Below are 26192 nucleotides of genomic sequence, written 5' to 3'. Positions count from 1 at the left end.
TTTGGAGTTTTCTTCTCAGATCAACAAAGCTTTCTTTCTAAAAGAAATTCCATTGTCTTAAATCCGCTCCCTAGGGATCTCAGAAAATAATTGGAAAAGATTAACTACTGGAAAAGAGATGAGGCTACGAGTAATCACCATGCCCAACACACTTTTCATCTATTCTTCCAAGGGCAGCTCCCAGAGATTACCTGGGGGACTTCATCCACATAATAATACAACCTTAATTCCTGTGCTACTCCATTCCTCACTTTCCCATAATGTCTGCCTAACACCTCCCAGGTTCATTCACTTCTCTCTAATGATTTACTATCCCTCAGAAGAACTGTCTACATTCCCAATCTCCTTCCTACTCTATGAAAAAGGATAAACAGGTTTCTACATCTCTTGGGTTATTTGGGTAATCATTCTCCTGCTCTTCCCCTATAGTGTGGTCATTAAAAAAAAATTATGTGTGATTTTTTTTCTCCTATTAATCTATCTTTTTCCAGTTTATTTTCAGTGAACCCGCAGAGGGTGACGGGTAAACTTCCCCTAGAATTTATTTATATTAACATTCTCAAAATGACAAAATTATACAGCTGGGCACAGTGGCTTATGTCTGTAATCCCAGCATTTTGGGAGGCTGAGGTGGGTGGATCACAAGGTCAGGAGTACAAGACCAGCCTGGCCAATATGGTGAAACCCCATCTCTACTGAAAATACAAAAAAATTAGCTACGAGTAGTGGCACATACCTGTGATCCTAGCTACTTGGGAGGCTGAGGCAGGGGAATCGCTTGAACCCAGGAGGTGGAGGTTGCAGTGAGCCGAGATAGCGCCTCACTGCACTCCAGTCTGGGCAACAAAGCAAGACTTTGTCTCGAAAATAATAATAATAAAAGACAAAATTAGAAAATAGAGAACAGATTAGCGGTTACTAGTGTTTAAGGAGGAATTGGGGGCAGTAGAGACGTAGAGTTAGCTATAAAAGAACAACGCAAATGACCCTTGTTTTGAGGGAAAATTTTGCATCTTAGTGTATTGATGTCAATATCCTGATCGTAATTGAAAGATTCTCTCCGGGGCCTGAAAGCTTAAGGGAATGAATAACTTCTCCCTTCTCAGGCCCAGTCCCAAGGCACAAGACCACTTGTGCCAGCAGCCTGCAAAATAGCAGCCAGCAAGATAACAGAAGCAGGAAGAGAGCTGGCGGGAAGACACATACCCGCCTGAAGACTCAGAGAGAGGCCGTCTGGATACCACGCATAGCAGTTACGTCAGACTGAGGCACTTCCTGTTTGCAGGAGACTGTGAAACCCCTGCCCCTTTCTCATTTGGTACCGACGCCATTTTAGGCCTCAGCTCGCCTGCACCCAGGCGCTCATTAAAACAGCGTGTTGTTCCACACCACCCGGTGTTGTCTGCTGGCCGCTCTTGGGGTTCGAACTGATACCAGAACCTTTCAGTAATATAGAACTCTAGTTTTGCAAAATGTTGACATTGGCAGGAAACTAGGTAAAACTGTGGAAACAAGAAGCACAGAAACTTTTTATTAGTAATTTAAAATATTAAAAAGTTGTGTTAAGTAACGGAATCATAAAGAGTCTGAGTCGTTGCTAGGTAAATTAAAATATTAAAACACTAATTATTACACATAAGGTAAAGTTTATATACTTTGGCATCTTATGTTTAATATTAAAAACAATATATTTAGATCTGTTAATTAAAAAATGAGAAGACATTTTCCTCAAAATTATGAAATGGTTTTAATCTATTGATACTGATATAAAACAGTTCAAAATAACTTCCTAGTTTTCTCACTGGAAATAAGGCTTACTAAGATTTAACATTGTAATTAATATATGTAATTAAAACTGCTAGATACAAGAGGAAGACTCTTTATGCAAAGTATCAAAAAAAAAAAAAAACAGGATGTGGGCTGGGTGTGGTGGCTCATGCCTGTAATCCCAGCAATTTGGGAGGCTGAGGTGGGTGGATTACCTGAGGTCAGGAGTTCGAGACCAGCCTGGCCAACATGGTGAAACCCCATCTCTACTAAAAATACAAAAGTTAGCCGGGAGTGGTGGCGGACACCTGTAATCCCAGCTGCTCAGGAGACCGAGGCTGGAGAATTGCTTGAGCCCGGGAAGGAGAGGTTGCAGTGAGCCGAGATGGTGCCACTGCACTCCAGCCTGGCCGACAGACTGAGACTGTGTCTCAAAAAAAAAAAAACCAAACAACAACAACAACAAAAGCAGGATGTGTTTTGCATGAAGAGCATTATAAAAAATAAATGAGATACAGTTTTTTTAAATACTTTTATTTTAAGTTGAGGGCTGCAAGTATAGGATTGTTACATAGGTAAATTTGTGTATTGGGGTTTGTTGTACAGATTATGTCATTACCCAGGTGATGAATATGTACATGTGTTAGTTACATGTGCTCCAATATTGTATGATATTTCTAAATTCTGATATGTCTTGGTATATGAAAAGTACTAAGCTTAGTACCCATTAGTTAATTTTAGTTATTAAATGTATTAAGCCTAGTATCCATTAGTTATTTTTCCTGATTCTCTCCTTCCTTCCACCCTCCACCCTCCAAACGCCCTGTTGTGTGCGCTCCTCTCTATGTGTCCATGTGTTCTCATCATTTAGCTCCCAGAAGATGTAGTTTTTGTTAAAGGCAAAGTACTTTTGTCTAGTTTAGAGGCTGGACACATTTCACATTTTAAAAATTATGTGGAGAAACTAAATGAATATAAAAAGTTGGGAAAAGAAGACTTTTTAAAAATTTGTAAAAAGTTATAAAATTTTATAAAAAAACTTTTGTGGTCAAAGCAGATTGAGATTGCATAGATTTATTTATAAGTTTTTACTAAAATTAGCTTTCACATTAATAATATACTAATGCAAAGGTCTAATTTGGTTTTCTTGTATGAACAAGATTTCAGTGTAGTATTAATAAGGGATATTAAAAGGTTTTGTTCACCTTTTGTGTAAACCGCCAAAAAAAAAAAAGAGAGAAGGGAGAGAGGGAACGATAGATTCAGCTGGCTTTATGCTGTCTGTATTGGGTCTTTTGATTGGGAAACTGAGTCTCCTCTCTCAAAGAGTAAAGGTGTTTGTTTTTTGAAATGTCTTAATTGTCACTTTGGCTAAATGACTGACTTATTTTATGGTGATTTGTGATCCGATTTTGACATCAATCATTTTATACTTGATCTTAGTCAAAAGGCTGAGAAACGACAAGTATCTTAAACTTTGATATTTGAAATACTTCCCAAAATCAAATTTCAAATTCTAAAATCAAGTCTTTTTCACCTAACTTGGGGACTAACTTGGAAGTCCCTGGACGTCCAAAAGAGACATATTAGGCTTGTTTGGCATGTTAAAATCACATGGAAAGCACTGTCAAATAAGAAATGGTGTTTAAATTATATTTGTATACATATACATGTGTTGGTTACATGTGTTCCAATATTCTATGATATTTCTAAATTCTGATATGTCTTGGTATATGTTATCAGTCACAGTATGATTTTACGTTAACTTCTATACCACAGAAATAATCAAATTTCTTTGTCAGTTGCGTCTTTGCATCTTTTTTTTTTTTTTTGGAGACTGAGTCTCACTCTTTTGCCCAGGCTGGAGTATAGTGGCATGATCTTGGCTCACCACAACTTCTGCCTCCCTGGTTCAAGCGATTCTCCTGCCTCAGCCTCCTGAGTAACTGGGATTACAGGCATATGCTACTACACTGGGCTAATTTTGTATTTCTAGTAGAGACAGGGTTTCTCCATGTTGGTCAGGTTGGTCTCGAACTCCTGACCTCAGGTGATCTGCCCACCTCGGCCTCCCAAAGTGCTGGGATTACAGGCGTGAGCCATCGCTCCCAGCCCCAGTTGCATCTTTAATCATGGCTGTTCTAAGTCTTGTTATCCACAGAGAATTGTTTTTTTTGTTGTTATTTCTGAGATGGAGTTTTGCTCTTGTTGCCCAGGCTGGAGTGCAATGGCATGATCTTGACTCTCTGCAACCTCTGCCTCCCAGGTTCAAGTGATTCTCCTGCCTCAGTCTCCTGAGCAGCTGGGATTACAGGCATGTGCCACCGCGCCCAGCTAATTTTGTATTTTTAGTAGAGATGGGGTTTCACCATATTGGTCAGGCTGGTCTCCGACTCTTGACCTCAGGTAATATGCCTGCCTCGGCCTCTCAAAGTGCTGGGAATTACAGGCATCAGCTACCGTGCCTCGCCAAATTGTTTTAATTTGATTCTCTTAAAAAGCCATTTACTATTTGTTAAAGTCTAAACTTTGCCTTTTCAAAGAAATTTATGGAAAGGACACTGATAAGTACTGTTGAATATACATTTCTGATAACTTTGGAGATCATACCATTGGATGAGGTTAAAAACTTCCAGATCTCTAATTAAAAGCTGATGTATTCGTGAAGATTGCTAGGCCAACGTCAAACAAAACAAGAATTCATTACATGGGCCTTAACTGATAAAAGACTGATATAATTGTTTATGACTTTTGTTTTCTGAAACCCTTATGATTCCTTTAAAAAAATTTTTTGAAGAGACAAAGACTGCCTCTGATTTTCTCTACTATTCTAATCTTCCTTTTCTTTTTCCTTTCAACTTTAAAATTTTATCCTTAGAAATTGTATCTAATTATGTTGTCCAGGCTGGACTCAAACTGCTAGCTCAACAGATCCTCACACCTCAGCCTCCAGAGTAACTGGGACTACAGACGCGTGCCACCACGCCAGGCCTTCTTTTTACATTTTGTTTTCCAGAGTCAGTAAATCATTTTATATTTTTCTTTTGGTCATTTATAGCTTACATTAATTGGGTAAAATATACTTTTGTGAGCAAAATTGAAACATTTACCTTTCTCTCTACCTGATTTCTCCAGAATTTAAAAACTATTCATGAGTATTATTTTATGACACTGTAGTTATTTGCATAAGTTCAATAAGAATATGTTTTCTTTTGTATCAGGACATTGGAGACACTGGTTATTTTACCAAGGCATTGATTGGAATGCCATATTTTCAGATATGAATAGACTGCTTGAGGAGTTGATGTTGTCTTTATAAAGTTGATAAAAAGCCCCTAGCATTTTGTGGGAACGAAGTGGTTATTGGGCTGTGCTTGAATCTGTCACTCCCTCGGTGTCCCTGTTGGGATTCCCAGCAGCAGCCTAGCAGAAAAGTGAAAGATGTCTGAATAGATTCAGGTAACCGAAGATGAGAACAATTAGCCCATTTAAATACCACCAGAAAACAATGGGACGGCGCTGCTGTCCATGGTTACGGCCAAGGGGCTCGCAGGCTTTGCTACGGGAATCCAGTGTCTCAGTGTATGAGAGGTTTCCGGCTGGTAGAAGGAATTCTGCATGCCCCGATGCTGGCTGGGGAAATCTGGTGTATGTTTTCAACTATCCCAAAGACAACAGAAGCAAAATGGATGAGACAGATGCTTTATCAGCAGTGAAAGTGAAAAGTGCTGGATCTCCCATGGAAAACAACTGAACAGGATCTGAAAAAATATTTTAGTACCTTTTGAGTTCTTACGGTACAGGTCTAAAAAGATATTAAGACTGGTCATTCAGAGGGGTTTGCTTTGTTCATTTTATGGAATATGAAACACAGGTGAAAGTAATGTCACAGCGACATATAGTAGATGGACAATGGTGTGACTGTAAACTTCCTAATTCTAAGCAAAGCCCAGATGAAACTTTGAGAAGCAGAAAAGTGTTTTGGGGGCAGTACAGAGAACACGACTGTGGATGAGCTGTCGCGGTTCTTCTGTCAGTACGGGGAAGTGGTGATGTCTTCATCTCCAAGCCATTCAGGGCCTTTACCTTTGTTACATTTGCAGATGATCAGATTGCTCAATCTCTCTCTTTTTAAAATTTATTTTTGATTTTTATTATACTTTGAGTTCTAGGGTACATGTGCACAACGTGCAGGTTTGTTACATAGGTATGCATGGGCCATGTTGTTTTGCTGCACCCATCAGCTCGTCATTTACATTAGGTATTTCTCCTAATGGTACCCCTCCCCCAGGCCCCCACTCCTTGACATGCCCTGGTGTGTGATGCTCCCCTCCCTGTGACCAAGTTTTCTCATTGTTCAGTTCCCACCTATGAGTGAGAACATGCGGTGTTTGGTTTTCTGTCTTTGTGATAGTTTGCTGAGAATGGTGGTTTCCAGCTTCATCCATGTCCCTCCAAAGGACACGAACTCATCCTTTTTTATGGCTGCATAGTATTCCATGGTGTATATGTGCCACATTTTCTTAATCCAGTCTGTCATTGATGGACATTTGGGTTGGTTCCAAGTCTTTGCTACTGTGAATAGTGCCGCAATAAACATATGTGGGTTGCACAATCTCTTTGTGGAGAGGACTTGATCATTAAAGGAATCAGCATTCAAATACCCAATGCCAAACCTAAGCACAATAGCAATAGACAGAAAGAAGTGGAAGATTTGGTGGTAATCCAGGTGGCTTTGGGAATCAGGGTGGATTTGGTAATAGTAGAGGGGGTGGAGCTGGTTTGCAAAACAACCAAAGTAGTAATATGGGTGGTGGGATAAACTTTGGTGAGTTCAGCATTAATTCAGCCATGATGGCTGCAGCCCAGGCAGCACTACACAGCAGTTGGGGTATCATGGGCATGTTAGCCAGCCGGCAGAACCAGCCAGGCCCATCGGGTAATAACCAAAGCCAAGGCAACACGCAGAGGGAGCCAAATCAGGCCTTCAATTCTGGAAATAACTCTTATAGTGGTTCTAATTCTGGGGCAGCAATTGGTTGGGGATCAGCATCAAATGCAGGGTGGGGCAGTGGTTTTAATGGGGGCTTTGGCTCAAGCATGGATTCTAAGTCTTCTGGCTGAGGAATGTAAACAGTGGGATTGTGGTTGCTTGATATAGAATGGTGGGAAGTTAAATTTTTCTAAACTCATTGTAAAATACATATGTACTAAGAATTTTCAAAATTGTTTTGTTCAGTGTGTAGTACATTCAGTAATGTTTTTGATTTTTCTTTAGAAAAAGGAAGAGCTTAAGGAATTTTATGCTTTGTTACATGAAAGGTTGAAATATTGAATGGTTGAAAGTGAACTGCTGTTTGCCTGATTGGTAAACCAACACACTACAATTGATATCAAAAGGCTTCTATAATATTTTATCCCTGGACTTGTCAAGTGAATTCTTTGCATGTTCAAAATGGAAACCATTGATTATAACTACATTCTTTACTCCTTGTTTTAATTTGAACCCCACCATATGGATTTTTTTCCTTAAGAAAATCTCCTTTTGGGAGATCGTGGTGTCTTTTGTTTTTTAACACTTTTCTTCTCTCATATACAAAAGTACAATAGCCTTCATTTAATCTCTGCAGTTCATCTCATTTCAAATGTTTATGAAAGAAGCACTTCATTGAAAATAGTGCTGTAAATATTCTGCCATAGGAATACTTGTTCTGTCTACATGCTTTCTCATTCAAGAATTCATCATCACGCATCACAGGTTGCGTCTTTGATGGTGGGTGTCCCATTTTTATCTACTATTCTTTATTTCATGGAGTAGTATCAACGCTGTGAATGCAAGGCTGTGATATGGAACCAGAAGGCTGTTAGAACTTTTGAAACCTTGTGTGGGACTGATGGTGGTACCGAGGCATGAAAGGTTAGTATGAATGAGAAAAGGAGAGCGCGTGTGCGGAAACTTGGTGGTGCATAATGGATATGTTTTTATTTTATTTTTATTTTTTATAGAGTTTCACTCTTGTGGTCTAGGCTGGAGTGAAATGGTGCAATCTCGGCTCACCACAACCTCCACCTCCCAGGTTCAAGCAATTCTCCTGTCTCAGCCTCCGGAATAACTGGGATTAAAGGCATGCTCTACCACGCCTGGCTAATTTTGTATTTTTAGTAGAGACGGGGTTACTCTATCTTGTTTAGGGTGGTCTGGAACTCCCAACCTCAGGTGATTTGCCCGCCTCAGCCTCTCAGAGTGTTGGGATTACGGGATTACAGGTGTGAGCCACTGTGCCTGGCCAATGGATATTTTTTAACTTGGCCAGATGTGCCTCTCAGTCCTGTGGCTTTGATGAGACAATGTGCAGAAGGCAATGATAGCAAATAATGTATGAATTTTTTTTTTTTTTAGACGGAGTCTGGCTCTGTCACCCAGGCTGGAGGGCAGTGGCGTAATCTCGGCTCCCTGCAAGCCCCATCTCCCAGGTTCACGCCATTCTCCTGCCTCAGCCTCCCGAGTAGCTGAGATTACAGGTGCCCGCCACCACACCCAACTAATTTTTCTATTTTTAGTAGAGACGGGGTTTCACCATGTTGGCCAGGATGGTCTCGATCTCCTGACCTTGTGATCTGCCCGCATCAGCCTCCCAAAGTGCTGGGATTACAGGCGTAATCCCACACCACGCCCGGCCATGTATGAATTTTTTTTGCATTCAAAGGACATCCACATCTGTTGGAAGACTTTGAGTTTTTGTTCTTAGATAACCCACATAAGTTTAATGTGTTAAGTGAAATGATACTTGTATTCCCCCTACCCCTTTGTCAACTGCTGTGAATGTTGTATGGTATGTGTTCTCTTCTGTTACTGATCTGTAAGTGTGGTAATGTGAATTGAAGCTGATGGTTTGAGAACATGGACTGAGCTTGCAGTGTGCTTTGCAAGAGTACTTGGAAGCAGAGTTCGCCAGTGAGCTTAGGTGTCTCAAAAAAGAGTGGAAGTTCTAATGTCTGCTAGCTACCCGTAAGAATGCTGTTTGCTGCAGTTCTGTGTCCTGTGCTTGGATGCTTTTTATAAGAGTTGTCAATGTTGGAAATTCTTTTTTTTTTCTTTTTTTTTTTTTGAGACGGAGTCTCGCTCTGTCGCCCGGGCTGGAGTGCAGTGGCCGGATCTCAGCTCACTGCAAGCTCCGCCTCCCGGGTTCACGCCATTCTCCTGCCTCAGCCTCCTAAGTAGCTGGGACTACAGGCGCTCGCCATCTCGCCCGGCTAGTTTTTTGTATTTTTTAGTAGAGACCGGGTTTCACCGTGTTAGCCAGGATGGTCTCGATCTCCTGACCTCGTGATCCGCCCGTCTCGGCCTCCCAAAGTGCTGGGATTACAGGCTTGAGCCACCGCGCCCGGCCGGAAATTCTTAAATAAAACTGATTTAATTTTTTAAAAAGCCCCTTGGTAAGACTGGCCTGGTACATTGTCTATGCTGTTCTTTCACAAGATTCTTGACCTATGGTTAGTGAAGAATGTTACTTTCTGACAGGCCTAGGAAACTAAGATATTTTGAAACTTCAAGAAGAGAGAAATTCACCCAATTTGGACATGTATTACAAGCACAGTCTCATGGTGAATCCTTGACTTGGCTTCCTAGCCTTGAGACGTTTTAAAAACTCTAATCTGGATGGGGCATGTGGTTCACACCTGTAATCCCAGCACTTTGTCAGGCTGAGGCAGGAGGGTTGCTTAAGGCCAGGAGTTCAAGACCACCCTGGCCAACACAGCAAGACCCTGTCTCTACTGAAAAATAAAGAAGCTGGTTGCAGTGACTCATGCCTATAATCCCAGCATTTTGGGAGGCTGAGGCAGGCAGATCGCTCGAGGCCAGGAGTGCAAGAGGAGCCTGGCTAACTGGTGAAACCTATCTCTACTAAAAATACAAAAGTTAGCTGGGTGTCATGGTGCATGCCTGTAATCTCAGCTACTTGGGAGGCTGAGGCAGGAGAATTGCTTGAACCCAGGAGGCAGAGGTTGCAGTGAACCGAGATCACGCCACTGTACTCCAGCCTGGGTGACAAAGTGAGATTCTGTCTCAAAAAATAAAAATAAAAATAAATAAATAAGGCAGGGCACTGTGGCTCATGCCTGTAATCCCAGCACTTTGGGAAGCTGAGGCAGGCGGATCACTTGAGGTCAGGAGTTCCAGACCAGCCTGGCCAACATGGTGAAACCCTGTCTCTATTAAAAATAACAACAACAACAAAAAATTAGCTGGGTGTGGTGGCGGGCACCTGTGGTGGCGGGCACCTGTAATTCAAGCTACTTGGGAGGCTGAGGCAGGAAAATTGCTTAAACCCAGGAGGCAGAAGTTACAGTGAGCTAAGATCGTGCCACTGCCCTCCAGCCTGGGCAACAGAGCAAGACTGCGTCTCAAACAAAACAAAACAAAACAAAGCAAATTTCCAGCAAAGCCAATTTAAAAGGAGCCTATGGCTGGGCACAGTGCCTCATGCCTGTAGTCCCAGCTACTCGGGAGGCTGAGGCAGGAGAATCGCTTGTGGACCTGGGAGGCAGAAGTTGCAGTGAGCTGAGATCACCACTGCACTCCAACCTGGGCAACAGAGTGAGACTCTGGCTCAAAAAAATAAAATAAAATAAAACAAAACAAAACAAAATAAATCAACAAAGAAGCCTATATGGCTAATCACTATTCTTGTTGCACATTATGCAAATAATCAGGCCAAGTATAATAACACTAATTTGTTTTCGCTAATAAATTGGTCTTTCCGTGATTTCTCATTGGTAGAGAAGGAGGACTATAGTGAGAAAAATTACGCTTCAGAAGGAAACTATAGTGCAACTGTTAGTTATTCGATTCTAGCTCTGTTCATCATATTTGAGCTTTTATTATCTTCCCACAATTTGGACTAAATTCTGAATTATTTCCTGGCTACAAGAAGTCTCTGCCAGGCACGGTGGCTAATGCTTTAGTCCTAGCACTTTTGGAGGTCAACGTGGGAGGGTCAATTGACCCCAGGAGTTCATGATCAGCCTGGGCAACATGGTGAAACCCCATCTCTACAAAAATTCAAAAATTAGCCATGATGGTGTGTCTCTGTAGTCCCAGCTACTCAGGAGGCTGAGGTGAGAGGATCATCTGAGCCCTGTCTCATCTGAGTCAAAGCTGCAATGAGCCCCAGTCTGGTCGACAGAGTGAGACCTTATCTCAAAAAAGAAAAAAAAAAAACAAACAAAAAAACTGGTTGTCATTTTCTTCATGGTGTTTTCAGTTGACTCCTTAATGGAATGTGTTTTGTTGTTGTTGTTGTTTTTCTCATTCTGGCATACAGATTCTTTTTTGTTTGTTTGTTTGTTTTGTTTTGTTGCTTATAAATCTTATGTGTTACTAGAAAACTAAAGTCATGAATTCCAAGGACTAGTGTGATTCAATAGGCCATAGCAGCTCTATAAACCAGTGATTAACTGAGGTCTCATTTTTGTCATTCTGTGATGCCATACCAAATCAACTTTTGGGTACTCTTTAAAAATTCTTCACTGACAGCATACTGGCTTGTGCCTGTAATTCCTGTTATCTGGGAGGCCGAAGTGGAGACTTACTTAAGTCCAGGAGAGGGAGACCAGCCTGGGCAATATAGAGAGACCCCATGCATGTATACTAAAACAAAATTCCTCATTGAAATGTCTCTTTCTTTCCCTCTTGATGTGGGACAGGACTATCCAAGAATGGGCCCTCCGGGTGACAAAGAACACCCTAACACTCAGATTTTGATAATCAATGGTTTCAAGAAGATAGTTATTAAATTTTTAATATTTAATACTTTTTTTATTTCTTTTTTTGAGACAGAGTATCACTCTGTTGCCCAGGCTGGAGTGCAGTGGCATGATCTCGGCCTCAGGGCAACCTTCGTCTCCTGGGCTCAAGTGATCCTCACACCTCAGCCTCCCGAAGAGCTGGGACTACAGGCACATGCCCTCAAACCCAGCTAATTTTTGTATTTTTCGTAGAGACAGGGTTTCCCCATGTTGCCTGAGCTAGTCTCAAACTCCTGAGCTCATGCGATTCTCCCACCTTGACCACTCAAAGTGCTGGGATTACAGGCATGAGCCACCACATCTAGCCAATGGAAAGATTTTTTTTTAATCAAAAGGGGAAATTTGAAAAAATAAAATAAAAGAAGAGACACTTTATCTGAGGAATATGAGTCCCTTTTAAATTGTCAGGCCCAGAGAAGTACTGGAATAAAACAGCAGTCATGTTACTTCACCTTGAGCCAATAATTACCTTTTGAGTCCCGGCGCAGTGACTTAGGTCTGTAATTCCAGCACTTTGAGAGGCCAAGGAGGGCAGATCGCTTGAGCTCAGGAGTTCGAGGCCAGCCTGGGCAATATGGTGAAACCCTGTCTCTGCAAAATATACAAAAAATTTGCCAGGCATGGTAGCATGCGCCTGTAGTCCCAGCTGCTATGGCGGCTGAGGTGGGAAGATGGCTTGAGCCTGAAAGGCAGAGGTTACAGTGACCTAAGATTGCATTACTGAAATCCAGCTTGGGCAACAGGGTGAGAAGCTGTTTCAAAAAGAAAAAAAACCAAAAATCCAAAAAAAACCCCTGTTGAAGTCACTTGTTATGTGGGCTCTAGACTAATAATGCCGAGTAGGCATAAAATGCCACACACCCTATAGTTCAACAGTGTATCACCAATCACTGACTATTGTAAGTTCTGTAAACCAATGAGAATTCCTGACAAAAACCTGTGTAATCACTCCCTCTGCTGATTCATCCCTTTTTCTTTAAAAATGGGATCCTCTCCTTTGTTCCCCAGAGCACTTCTCAAGGTAACGTGGAAGTGCGTCCTGGTCTGCAGTCCTCAAACTTGGCCCAAATAAACGCTCTATATTAATTTTGCCTCAGCTTCTTCCTTTTAGGTTGGCAAAGTGTATACTTTATTGTCTGTATTCTTTCTTACAACATACATGAATCTACAATTATCTCAAATGACATTAATTTTAAATAAGTGGTCACATCTCTCTTAAAAAGTAGGGTAGATATGAAAAAATAGTATGACATTAAACGAGAATGTGTAAAAAGTTATATTTTATTTTACATGCACGTGCACGCGCATGCGTGCGCACGCACACACACACATTTTTGAGACAGGATCTGCCTCTGTCACCCAGGGTAGACTGCAATGATGTGATCATAGTTCACTGTAGCCTCTACCTTCCAGGGCTGAGGTGATCCTCCCACCTCAGCCTCCCGAGTAGCTGGGATTATAGGCTTGTGCCACCATGCCCAGTTAATATTTGTATGTTTTGGTAAAGACGGAGTTTCACCATGTTGCCCAGGCTGGTGTTGAACTCCTGGACTCAGGTGATCTACCCAACTTGGCTTTCCAAAGTGCTGAGATTACCATTGTGAACCACCATGCAGAGGCTATTTCACTATATTTTTGAAGAATGTTTAACGTTATTTAAAAAAATTTAATGTTATATGAAAAGAAATCTAATCAGAATGATTTCAATCTTTTAATTTACTCTATACATAAAAAGACTGAGAAAAATAAAATGTTAATTCAGTATTAATTTATATAGTTATTTTCTCCTCCTTGTAACTCTTCCAGAGTTGAGATTATCTATTCTCATAATTTTAAAAAGTTAACAATAATTTAATGTATAAAGTAGATAAGGCTGAAATGATACAATGTCTGGGATTTGTGTCAAATGCAAGGAGGAGAGAAGGAATTAGAAAGGTTAAAGAGAAAACAAGTTTGGCTGAGTTGGTAATTTTTGAGGCTGGGTGGTACATCCCCTGGGTTTCATTTTACCATTCTCTTTACTTATCTATTTGAATTTTTTCATAACAAAAAATTTTAAAAGAAGAATTAGCATATACAAACAAATGCACAGTCGATTTTTTCTTATCCGCAGTAGTTCTATAAAGTCATCTCAAACATTGAATTAGAGATTATGGAGTCATTGCTCCTGGGTGTAATATAGCGTTAGGTTCCCTCAAGCCCCTGGTCACAACATTCTCATCAGGGGATAACCAGGGAACCTTGTTTTATTCCTGTTTCTGTGTAAAGACACCTTATGTAATATAAACTGTTGATTCATTAACAACGAACTCAAGGCCAAAGCATTATAACTGCTGCCTGAAGGAGGTTTGTTTAACATACTTAATTTTCTTCATAAGACACATTACAACTTCTTCACTTAGAAACTCTGGACAGCACTTCAGAACTACACTTCGGAGCCATTTCAGACAACAAAATCACCAAGAAAAAGTACAAAAATGTAAAAAATGTGGCGCTAAGATCACAAAAAGGAAACTTGTTTACTGTGTAAGAACCGAAAGAAAAAGGCAGAGCATCATCTGGTTTGAGTTCAGCTAGGAAATGGGCCTCCTCCAGCAATGCAATTTGTTTTTTCTGTTCTGTGCATGTATATGTCTGTGACCATGAAAACACTGGAGTGTTGATTTGGGGATTACAAATTTTTTTTTAGAGATGGGGGGTTGGGGTGTTCGCCACGTTGGCCAGGCTGGTCTCGAACTCCTGGCATCAAGTGATCCACCCGCCTTAGCTTCCCAAGGTGCTGGGATTACAGGTGTGAGGCACCATGCCTGGCCTACAAATAAATTTTAATGAGTGGACATATTTGCAAATACAGAATTTGCAAATAATGAAGATTGACTGTATTTAAAGTAACAAGCATAGTGATTGACACATTGTGATACCTAAGTGTTCCTTCTTGTTGATATAGACTATGATACTGAATTATTAAATATTATTATAGTTCTCTAAGTTAAATATATTAGAAAGCAATGTATAGATTAAACAGATATGTCATTTGTAGCTGATTAAAAGTGGTGGTTGGGTCGTAGAAAGTTGGACATAACCTCGTAGCCTATGAGAAAATCAGCTTTAATATGAATGTTTTAAAATTAAAGTTTTTTGGCCGGACATGGTGGTACATGCCTGTAATCCCAGCTACTTGGGAGGCTGAGGCTGGAGAATCGCTTGAAGCCAGGAGGTGGCGGGTGCAGTGAGCTGAGATCATGCGACTGCACTCCAGCCTGGGTGACAGAGACCCTGTCTCATATAAAATAAATAAATAAATAAAGTAACAAAATAAGCAGAAATAATAACAAAATACTATATTGGACAAACCATGAGTCCAGAATTCTGTAAGAGGCAGTGATGCACTTTACCACATTCTCACACTTACAATTAGCAAATAATCTTAAATTCATCTTTAGAAACCCATCATGAATATTTCATTCAGGAATTACAATTATACTTATTAAGCAGGAGACTGATTTTGCAATATTTATTGGTCTCTATCCAAACCCCCTCTTCTCTTTTTTCCACATTTTCCTTTTGCTTCTTGATCCTTTTTCCATATTTAAGCAGCAGCTGTACTCTTTGATTTATACTCAGGGAAAGGATGTGGCTACAGAAAAAAATAAGGTTGGGGGAGTGTCTTCCTGGCTTTTGATTTTTAAAAGCAGAGACCTACAGATAAAAAGAAGAAACTGATGAATAGACAGAAGAGTTAGAAGATATCGAAAGAATACAACCCTTCCTCTTCCATATCCCTATACACCCTTTGCAAACAAGAATCCCCAAGGTTGAGAGGAGTTTGCAGAGTCTGAGAGGAGGGGCGTGGGAGGGCCCGAGAGAAAGAAGTTGCCCTTGCTGAGCTCCAGAGAGCACTACCCCATGTGGGGGTGAGAGGTCCATACCACTTCCTTACTCCAGCAATGCAGACTTCAGCAATGTGCCCAGACTCACTGGAAGCAGCTGTGAGTTGTGTCCGCGCAGGTGCGGTCTTAGCCTCAGGAGAGTTCCCCTGAGTCAGGTTTCAGGACTGGGGTAACCGAATGGATCCCATGGATCCAATAATGGAGAGTAGAGGAGAGACACCCTGGCTCAGCGGAGTCTAGAATAGGAACAAGGATGTCTCCAGAGAAATCTTCTTGGACTAATTCAAAATGGCCAAATGAGGAATGGATATCTCAGTAACTGAAGGGACAGATGACAGTGAGGATAAAAGAGCTTCGTTTTAGTAGGACTTTGGCTCCATACAATCACAAGAGGAAAAAGAGGGAAAGACATGGAATTGACCAACACGAAATTTCTACTAGCCTTGTAAAACGATGCTGTGAAATACAAATAAAGTGGAATTGTAGAAATCAAGTTATATTTCTTGCACGTCTGAGTTTGTAGATGGAGATTCTGGCCTAATATGCCTGTTTTATATGTTCAACATATAAAGCTTAATTTAATTTATTCAACATTTACTACATGCCCCTCATGTGCCATGCAGTGTCCCTGCCCAAGTTATGATTATAGTCCAGTGGGAGGCAGGTAGTAAAAAATAATTGCAAATCAAATAAATGTTAGCAAAAGGAAGTACATGGGAGCATGTGGCAAAAGTATTTAAACCTTATAATGGTATGGTAAGTGCCTTCTTGAGAAAATTAGTAAGTTTAAGCTGAAACATGAAAAATAATACCCAAGGAAAAATGCAGGGGCAGAAGAGTAGTAGAGGGAAGGGAGGGAAGAACATGTCTTAGAATTGAGAGGATAGAATCAGTACGGGTAGAGCATAGAGGGCAAAGGGAAGAATATTAGTGGCTAGGGCTCAAAAAACTTTTTAGATTTTTATTATATTATTTCTTTGCTGGGTAAGTTGGCTGCAAAATAAGGTAAATCCCGTATTTCGGTATAAAACAGGGAGAAAAAGTGTAGTAATTATTTAAAATAGCATTCTATCATAATGTTCCAAATTAACTTGCAATGAAAGTTTCTGAAAGATTCTCCCCGGGGCCTGAAAACTTAAGGGAATGAGTAAGTCCTCCCTTCTCAGGCCCAGTCCCAAGGCGCAAGACCACTTGGCACCAGCAGGGTGCCTCAGCAAGATAGCAGAAGCAGGAAGGGAGCTGGCCGAAGACACATACCTTCTGAAGAGAGGCCTTCCGGGTATGGCGTAGCAGTTACATCAGACTGAGACACTTCCTGCTTACAGGAGACTGTAAAACCCCTGCCCGGTCTTCATTGGATACTGATGTCATTTTAGGCCTCAGCCCTCCTGCACCCAGGCGCTCTTTAAAACAGCGTGTTGGCCAGGCGCGGTGGCTCACGCCTGTAATCCCAGCACTTTGGAAGCCGAGGCGGTCAGATCAAAAGGTCAAGAGATGGAGACCATCCTGGCCAACATGGTGAAAACTCGTCTCTACTAAAAATACCAAAAAAAAAAAAAAAAAAAAAAAAAAAAAAATTAGCTGGGCGTGGTGGCGCGCACCTGTAGTCCCAGCTGCTCAGGAGGCTAAGGCAGGAAAATCGCTTGAACCCAGGAGGAGGCGGTTGCAGTGAGCCGATATCATGCCACTGCACTCCAGCCTGGTGACAGAGCAAGACTCCGTCTCAAAACACCAACCAACCAACCAAACAAAAAAGCGTGTTTCTCCACACTGCCTTGTGGTGTTTGCTGGCGTGCTCTCGGGTTCGAACTGACACAAGAGCCTTGCTGTTTCAGAGTAAAAAGATTTTCACTCCTACACCCTGTGCCTATCTCTAGACATTATCTGTAGCTTTGCATGGTTTCCAGACGGGGATTCGCTGAACTTTAGAAAGACTGGGTACTCTTATAATTATGTCACTATCTTTACAACAATGGATGGTGTTTACAAGTAGAAATTAATTTAGAACTTTAAACCACTTCCATTGGAACTCATTACATTTCAAATATTTCTTTCAATCAGAGTGTGATAATTTGTTCTACTTCTGGGTTAATGGTATCCAACTACATATATTTTAGACAGAGTCTCGCTCTGTCGCCCAGGCTGTGGTGGATTGGTGCGATCTTGGCTCACTGCAATCTCTGCCTCCTGGGTTCAAGCGATTCTACTGCCTCAGCCTCCCGAGTAGCTGGGACTACAGGCGCCTGCCAACAGTATATTTATTATGTTATATCTGTGTAGGTTGGCAATTCAGAACTTAAAATGCTTTCTTGCACTAAACTAATGTAAATGGTGACCTATACAAGGATATACATCCTGTAATGTTGCTGAAATGATTTATTCTGCTTGAATTTATTTATTCTTGACATTTGATTGTCATTGTTCATGTGAGACCTGTCCTCGAGATCCGTCCTCTTCTTTCTGTTATTTCTGTTCTTTTTTCTCTGCATTCCACAAAGTATTAATTTATTAAGCCTGCTCTATTTTACTTCTATCACTCCAATATGTCACTTTCTCACCATTCCCACTCCTGTTTCTTGAGTTCCACTTTTCATTATTTCTCACTTTGACTCGTACCTCCAGACTGCTTTTCAGGCATCAGCATTTCTCCACCCTGTTGCCGAGGTTTCAGGTCTTGTTGACATACTTTCTTACTTAAAACCCTTCATGGTTCCTCTTTACTTAAAGTAAGAGTAGTTACTTTTTAGGGTAGTTGTTTTCAATTTCATTGAACCCATATCCATAACCAGAAAAATAATTTTGAGGATTCAATGTAGCCTAATTCAGTTTTTGTAATTTACGTATTGGTATTATTGTACTAATATTAGGTGTAATATAGATTATATCATAAGAAGACATTTAGTTCCTAAAAATAAGAACATATATATTCCTACTTTTTTTTTCTTCAAATTAAAATTTTCTTTTCACTTTTTCTTTTTAAGACAGGATCTCACTTTGTCACTCAGGCTGGAGTGCCATGGCATGGTCTTGGTTGGCTCACTGTAACCTCGGCCTCCCAGGCTCAAGGGATCCTCCCGCTTTGGCCTCCCGAGGAACTGGGACTACGAGCATGCATTACCACACCCGACTAATTTTTATTTATTGATTGATTGATTGTAGAGCCAGGGTTTCACCACGTTGCCTAGGCTGGTCTCGAGCTCCTGAGCTGACGTGATCTGCCCGCCTTAGCCTCCCAAAGTGCTGGAATCACAGGCATGATGCACCGTGCTGGGCTTATATTCCTATTAGGTTGGTGCAAAAGGAATGGCAGCTTTTGTCATTTCTTTTAATAACACTTTCTAGCCGCTATAAAGTACTTAAAATTCTCAGTGTACTGTTATTCTCTGTCTCTTTGTGCAGATTGTTCTCTCTACCTGGAAATTCTTTTACACTCCCATTCTCCCCAGCCACCTCTTTGCCTAATGCATACTCATCCTTCAGGGCTCATTTCTATTACTTTCCTCAAGAATATCTTTCTTGATCCTTTATCCAAGATTGGATACCTTTCTCTGTATATCAGGAGCATTCTGGGAATCCTTTATGTTGCCTGTGTCTCTTAAAGCTCCTTGAAGATAAGGATGAGGTATTTCATCTTTGGGAGCTAAATGATAAGAACTTATGAACACAAAGAGGGAAACAACAGACATTGGGGCCTCCTTGAGGGTGGAGATTGGGAGGAGGGAGAGGTGCAGAAAAGGTGACTATTGGGTGCTGGGCTTAATATCTGGGTGATGAAATAATCTGTACAACACACCCCTGTGACATGTGTTTACCTATGTAACAAACCTTCACATGTACTCCCAAACCTAAAATAAAAAAAAAATTTTTAAGGTATTTTATCTTTAATATCATCATTGGCTAGTATAGTACTCATAGTGAAACATTACTATTTTACTGAAAATAATTTGGAGGAAAGCAAACTGGTCAACAACATGTCATTTGGGTCATGGGGATGGTTTTGTAATGTTTTATGCATCTTTAAGCATTTTTTGCTTATTTTTTATCGCCCCTCGCCCTCCCCCCACCGTGGCGGATTGTACTTTAAAAAAAAGAAAAACACAAACTAGATTTAATGTACAAAGGGATTGTACTTTTTAATACTAACTTATTTTCATCTACTTTTAACTGCTCTTCAGTGTCATTTCAAAAATTTGGGGTACCCTACTTGTCCAATAAATGGTAAATTGCAAAAAAGTATGTGACATTAGGTTGTAGAAAAAGGATACATATTGTTTGTATAATAGAATATTGAAGGATATAATCTAAGGTATTGGTAATCATATTTTATTACAAAAATAGATTTGCATTATTAAAACTTTTTGCTCCTTACAGAAAATCAGAAACTACAAACAAGCAAATAAATAAAAGAACAGTCAAATTCTGGTGATTTAGAGACAATTGCTACATGGGAAAAAGAAGATAGGTATATGAATTGAGGATTAGTGACTAGATTAAGAAGAGTTTACTCTTGATAAGATTTTTGGAGGAGGATATAGAATATTAAATGAATTTGATGCTAATCTAGGAGGGGTAGCTTGAAATAAACAAGGAACTCTTTTGAGGGATAGTAAAAATGCCTATGGCACAACTTTGCTGAGGGTACCTGTTGTGATGGTGCCCAGTTGTAGCCAAACTGATCTTTCTACCTCAGATTAAAGCACAATTTGTTTATTTTATTCACCTACCCTGAATCAAGATGAATTAAGCATACATTCCTGAATCTAAATTTCTAGACTTATTTTCTGCTACTTTTCCAGCCAAATAATGTTCCTCATGCTTCTACTAAATTCTTCCCTTTCTTAATCTAGTCACCAATCCCCAATTCACATATATATCTTCTCTTGACTTTGTGTCTATGCACATAGAACCATTGCCACCAATCATTGTGTACTGAAGCATATTCACCTTTTGAAGCTCACCTAAAATACTTCCTTCCCCATGAAGTCTTCACTTCTCACCCCATGCCTACTACTCAACTACAAGGAATCTCTTTCTTTTGATCCTCCATAGTACTTTGTATTTTACTGATGGCCTTTAAATTCTGGTAGCATAGAAAGGGGGGCAGAGAGGTGAATTCACAATGTGTGAATTTACAATGTGAAGTTCTTTGTAAACTGAAAAGCGTTGTAGAAATATATGATGTTACTACTGCCTCATCCTCAGAATTACATTCTAAGCTCCTTTAGGGCTGACATGATACTTTATTCAATTTTTTGTCCAGATTACCTAATGTAATGTCCAACACATAGTTATTTAAAAAATATTTGCTAAATAGCATATAGTAGTTCTCTTCTGCCTTCCTTGGTACTGAGGAGTGGTCATGGATCTTAAAGAAATGCTTCTTGTTTGTACTAAGCTATTATTCACAAATTCTAAAGAAGTCTTTTCACTGACTATGAATGATGATAAGATATTCATCTTCCCTATTGAGTTTGTGAGGTGTTGGTATATAAGGTTTATTTCCAGGCTACTTCCAGGCATCATGCCCAAATGTCGACTCTTTGATGAAGAGATAATGAGAAGTTGTCTTTGTCCTTTAGATCTGGGGCAGTTTATGGACATGTGCTTGGTATAGGTGAAGGATTTTTAGTGTAATGCTTTCTGTAATGCCCTTAGAATACAGACAGCATTTTAAGGGCATTATAGAAAGTGTTACAGCATCTGCATGACCCAAATGACATGTTCACCAGCTTGCTGTTCTCCAAAAGGGCTTTCTATAATGTCCTCAGAATAGAAGGAGAGCAGACATGCTTCTCTGAGTGACACATTTCAGGACACCTGCATTCACTTTGGAATATCTGCTGCACATTGTCTCTTGCCTCCAATCTTGTTTTATGGTGCCACCAGGATTTTCCCCCTGCCTCTAGGAGTCTGAAAAGGTAACAAATTCCTTCCACAACAGCATTTTAGATGATCTTGTTATTTATGCCCATTATGAACAGGTGGGACTCAACATAAAATTAAGAAGCCTGGCTCTCTCATTCTACTAGCTACTTCTGGACCATACTGAACTACTTGCCAAATGACATAAATTTTCGTTTTTAAAATGTGAGTTATCAGAGTGGGAGGGTTGAGACAAATCACTACAAGATACAGAATTATGTTGTTAGACAGATTTATTCATCAGAAAATTTCCTTTATAAATGTGCATTCATTCATGCACACATATTTACAGAAACATGTTTGTTTCTGCACAGACCATTCCTTTCAGTTCAGTACCCATTATTTGTAGCCTTAATTTGTGCCAGACACCATGCTAGCTCCTGAGCATGGAGAGACGCATGAATTGCAGCCCTGTCTTATGGAACTTAGATAAACCCTCCAATATGCTTAAGAGTTCACAGGGAATTGGGGAAGATCAATAATTTAAATTCACTACGACATGTAGGGCAGCAGACACAAAGTATAACATTAGTTCATAGGAAAGTAATTTTATCACAGTCTAAAAGAACCAAGGAAAGCTTCACAAAAGTGGTAAAAGTTTTGAAGGATAAGTAGGGGTTCACCAAGCCCAAAGTGTAAAATGGTGTGGCAGTTTTGGGGTACTATAGTAAGCAATGTATTTGAGGAGATCTGTGAGATGATCAATTAGAGTACCAGGTAAAATATTAGAGCTTCTATTTAAACAGAAACATTAATTAAATATATGCTTAGAAGCTATTTCCCTGTCAGATTAGCAAAAATCCATAAATTCTACATACTCTTTTTTTTTTCTTTTTGTTTTGAGACAGCATCTTACTCTGTCACCCAGGCTGGAGTGCAATGGTATGATCATAGCTCACTATAACATTGAAATCCTGGGCTCAAGCAATCCTCCCACTTTAGCTTTTCAAGTAGATGAGGCTACAAGCATGTGCCATCATGGTCACCTAATTTTTGTATTTTTTGTACAGACAGAGTCTCACTATGTTGCTCAGGATTCTACACACACACACTCTTTTGAGCACCCTCTACACTGCTAGTAGGAATGCAAATTAATATAGCCCCCAAGGAAGGCAATTTTGAAATATCTATCAAAATGACAAACACACATGTCCTCTGACCCAGTAATCCCTCTTCAAATAATTTATCATATATACATCTACACATATATATTTGCACACTTGCAAAATTATATGTGTTATATAGGTTATTCATTCTAGCATCATTTGTAATACTATTGAGATTCATCCAGGTTATTGCATGTACCAGCACTCATTCCTTTTTCTTGCTGATAGTATTTCATTATAAAGAGGTTTATTCATTGTTTTTCCACGTTTATCCACAATCTATTTAACAATAAATGGATATGTGTTTTTTTCCCAAATTTTGGCTATTATGAATAAACATTCACCTTTATCTCTTTATGGTATTTTGATTTCTCTTGATTGTCTTCTTATGGACTTCTGAGGGTTCTTTGCATATCCCATATACATGTCCTTCATCAGGACATTTCAGGGAGAAATTTTCTCCCAGTCTGGGGCCTTTTTTTCCCCCTTTTTCACAGTAGTTCTTCTAAAGACTGGAAGGGTTCAATTTTTATTAAGTCCAATTTATCAATTTTATTTATTATGGTTCATGCTTATTGCATCCTATCTAATAAATGTTTGCCTTACGCAAGGTCACAAAGATTTTCTTGTATGTTTTCTTATAGAAGTTTATAGTTTTAGTTCTAACATTTAGAGCTGTTATTTATTTGAATTTAATTATTTGTACGTAGTGTGTACATGTTAATTTCCAATAAAAACTTTAAAAATAAAAAGTTTCTAACTTTGTTGACCTTTTGTTGGTTTTGTCAGATTAGTATTACTCCACCTAGTGGATACCTAAAAACACACATTTTATCTGTCAGTTCATATGACATTTTAATTACAAATACAAAAGTTGTTTTTTTCCATAAAATAAACAAAAGTATTTTGACGCCAAATGTTTTTAAAATTATGATATAATTTTATTTTTGGAACAAATATATCACCTATACAAATTCTCATATCTACACATGCTTAAGAAATTTAGAAAGAGATTTTTAAAAACATATTCTAAAGTCTTTCAATTTAAAATGAAGCACTTCTGTGAGATTCCAATGCTTTTAAAGATTTGAAAATACAGCACCTTCCAGGTAGTTGACATTAGAAAACAGCTACTTGACATTATGAAAAGTGGAAATGTATTATGTTTTCATTTATTAAGTATATGAAATTGAATAGCAAGTATTGGATCTACATATTTTTGTGAGGTATCTTTTAAAACTATAGCTGATTATCAAAATAAGCTGAACTTATAATTCAGCTTTTGATTGTTGTATTGAAAAGTGATCACTCAAAATTTTAAAAAATGATTATGCATATTCACTCAGTACTCAGCAAAAATATTAATAGTAAGAGCAAAAAGTATCTTTATAACATTAGTAAAACTAAATGATTTTAAATTATTTCTTCTTTATATCATACTGTAAAATGCTTGTCTATATTTTATAATACACATAATTTGTAAGCATTTAGTACATAACAATTAGCTATATCCTTAGTCCTAGAACTTTGGGAGGCCTAGTCAGGAGGATTGCTTGAGGTCAGGAGTTTGAGACCAGCCCGGGCATCATAGCCAGACCCCATCTGTACAAAAAATTTTAAATTAAAATATTAGCCAGGCATGGTGGTGCACATCTGTTGTATCAGCTACTCCAGAGGGTGAAATGGGAAGATTACTTGAGCCCAGGAGTTCGAGGCTACAGACAGCTATGATCATACCACTGTGCTCCAGCCTGGGCAGCAGAGTGAGACTCTGTCTCTTAAAAACAAAAAGGAAAAAGAAAATTCCAAGCTTAGCGATCAGAAGAATGGTGATATCATAGACAAATATATGAACATATTTAAAAAGATATCAGTTCGTGACGGGAGAATGTTGAACTCAGTGGTGAAGGTTAAATTTGAAGTCGTTTTGGTAAGTTATTATTTTTCTCTACATTTTGCTAAAAAAAAAAACAGATTGAGGAAAAATGGATTGATATCCTTAATGGATAAAGGTCATGTACAAATCAATAGAAAAAATAAACACATTTTCAATGAAAAATGGGCAAAAACAATAGGCAGGAATTCATCAAAGAAAATATCCAAATGACCAATAAACATGTGAAAAATGTTCAACCTCATAAATAATTTATGAGATGTGAAATTAAAAAAATAATAACTTGTAAAGACGATCAGAATAGGCTTTAGCAGAATTACGTTGCTTCTTTAGAGAAATGATTCTTTTACATAATTAGACTTGAATGCACTTAGAATATACTTAGAATTGCTGAGTGATGGAAATGAGAATCTGAGAGGGAGTGCAGCAGGGTGATGCCACAGGACAGATGGGCCAGGAATGCTCTGAGAGGGGCTGACAGTTGGAGCAATTAATAGTGACTACACCAAGTGGAGAAGGCAATCTTTCCCAACATATCTGGAGAAGTTAAGAAAGCACCAGACAAACAGAAAAGTATTTTGCAAATACTTTTCTGCCAAAAGTTGCAGAATCTTAGGCACATCAATACAGAACATAAAGTTTGTCACGTGCACTCCAGTATCCAAGAAATGGAGAAGTGTTATTTGAATATCTAAGAGGATGCCCTAGGAATTCAAAAGAGAAAAATAGATCCCGTTAAAGCATAATCATCAGGGGAAATAGAATTCCTCCAACTCTATTTGGAGTCTACAGAAAAAATTAAGGAACAACACAATTATGAAGAAACTTCCTTTTACCAGCTTCAGGACTTGTGGTGTATTTTATGGCAAGTCTTCATCTTCATCAAGATTAATGCAGTTAGCTAGTTTCCTTCTCAACATACTGCTGATTCTTTGAATGTCTAGTGACTACCTCCTATTCTAACTGAATGAAGCTTAGAAACCTCAGAGTGCGTCCTCATTTGCAGGCTGAAATTTTTAGGCCAAGTTGTCGTGCTATGTAGAATGGACTTTCAGGGCCTCAAGCCCTTGTTTATCTACATTTGGAAAGAAATTTTAAAAAATTATAAGTAGATTCTGGATCTGACCTTCAGCATACATACTTCTTTGGATCATCTATCTTCTTGGAGAAGTAGTAACCTTCATTCAGATGCAATTTTTGGTTAGTCTTCTCAGTTTTCACAGAGGATGTCAGACCTCTGACTTGTCTGATAACACACATGAGTCTATTTAAGTGACAGCAGAGAAAATCTGCAGTTTTAGTAACAGTCAAGCATTACATGTCAATTGCTGAGATGTTATCAATATCTTAGGTGAGTGAGAGAAGTCATGTTCTGGAAAGACTGACAGAGAATTTATACTTTGTGCTGGCTGCTGTGGTGTCCTGCCCGGACCTGGCCCTTCAGGACTGACACGCTCATTTCCCCAGCTGCTCACACTCTTGGCTACTGATGTCTCACAGTTCCTCTTCAGAAATCATCCTTAGCAGAAGGAGGCTGACTTATCCAAGGTTACGCCCCCTCCCTGGAGACAGCTTCTATCCAGTTATTGGTTGGGGTGAGGGCACAGGCGATCTTCTTTCCTTCATCTCTGAAGGGCGATCCAGATCCAGGGCTCTCTCTGGGATTGACTGACGCCTCTCCAGCTGCTGCATCACAGTTTCTGCTGCATCACAGTTTAACTTCTGCCCAGTTTACTTCCCTGGCTCCCCTAGAGGTGTTCCTCCTGAGTGCATGCCCCAATAAACTCCCTGCGTGCAGATCGC

At 39.5% G+C, this 26192-nt stretch overlaps 1 pseudogene; it reads left to right on the top strand.

Annotated features, from left to right (window-relative positions):
• The first annotated feature begins 5208 nt into the window (after window positions 1-5208).
• LOC101018231 lies at window positions 5209-7811 on the top strand (annotated as a pseudogene).
• Window positions 7812-26192: the final 18381 nt, after the last annotated feature.

This window comes from Papio anubis, chromosome 8 (genome assembly GCF_008728515.1).
Source record: "Papio anubis isolate 15944 chromosome 8, Panubis1.0, whole genome shotgun sequence".
In the NCBI taxonomy this organism is placed as follows: domain Eukaryota; kingdom Metazoa; phylum Chordata; class Mammalia; order Primates; family Cercopithecidae; genus Papio; species Papio anubis.
Note: the sequence above shows the minus strand (reverse complement) of the source record. Positions and strands in the feature narration are given on the sequence as shown.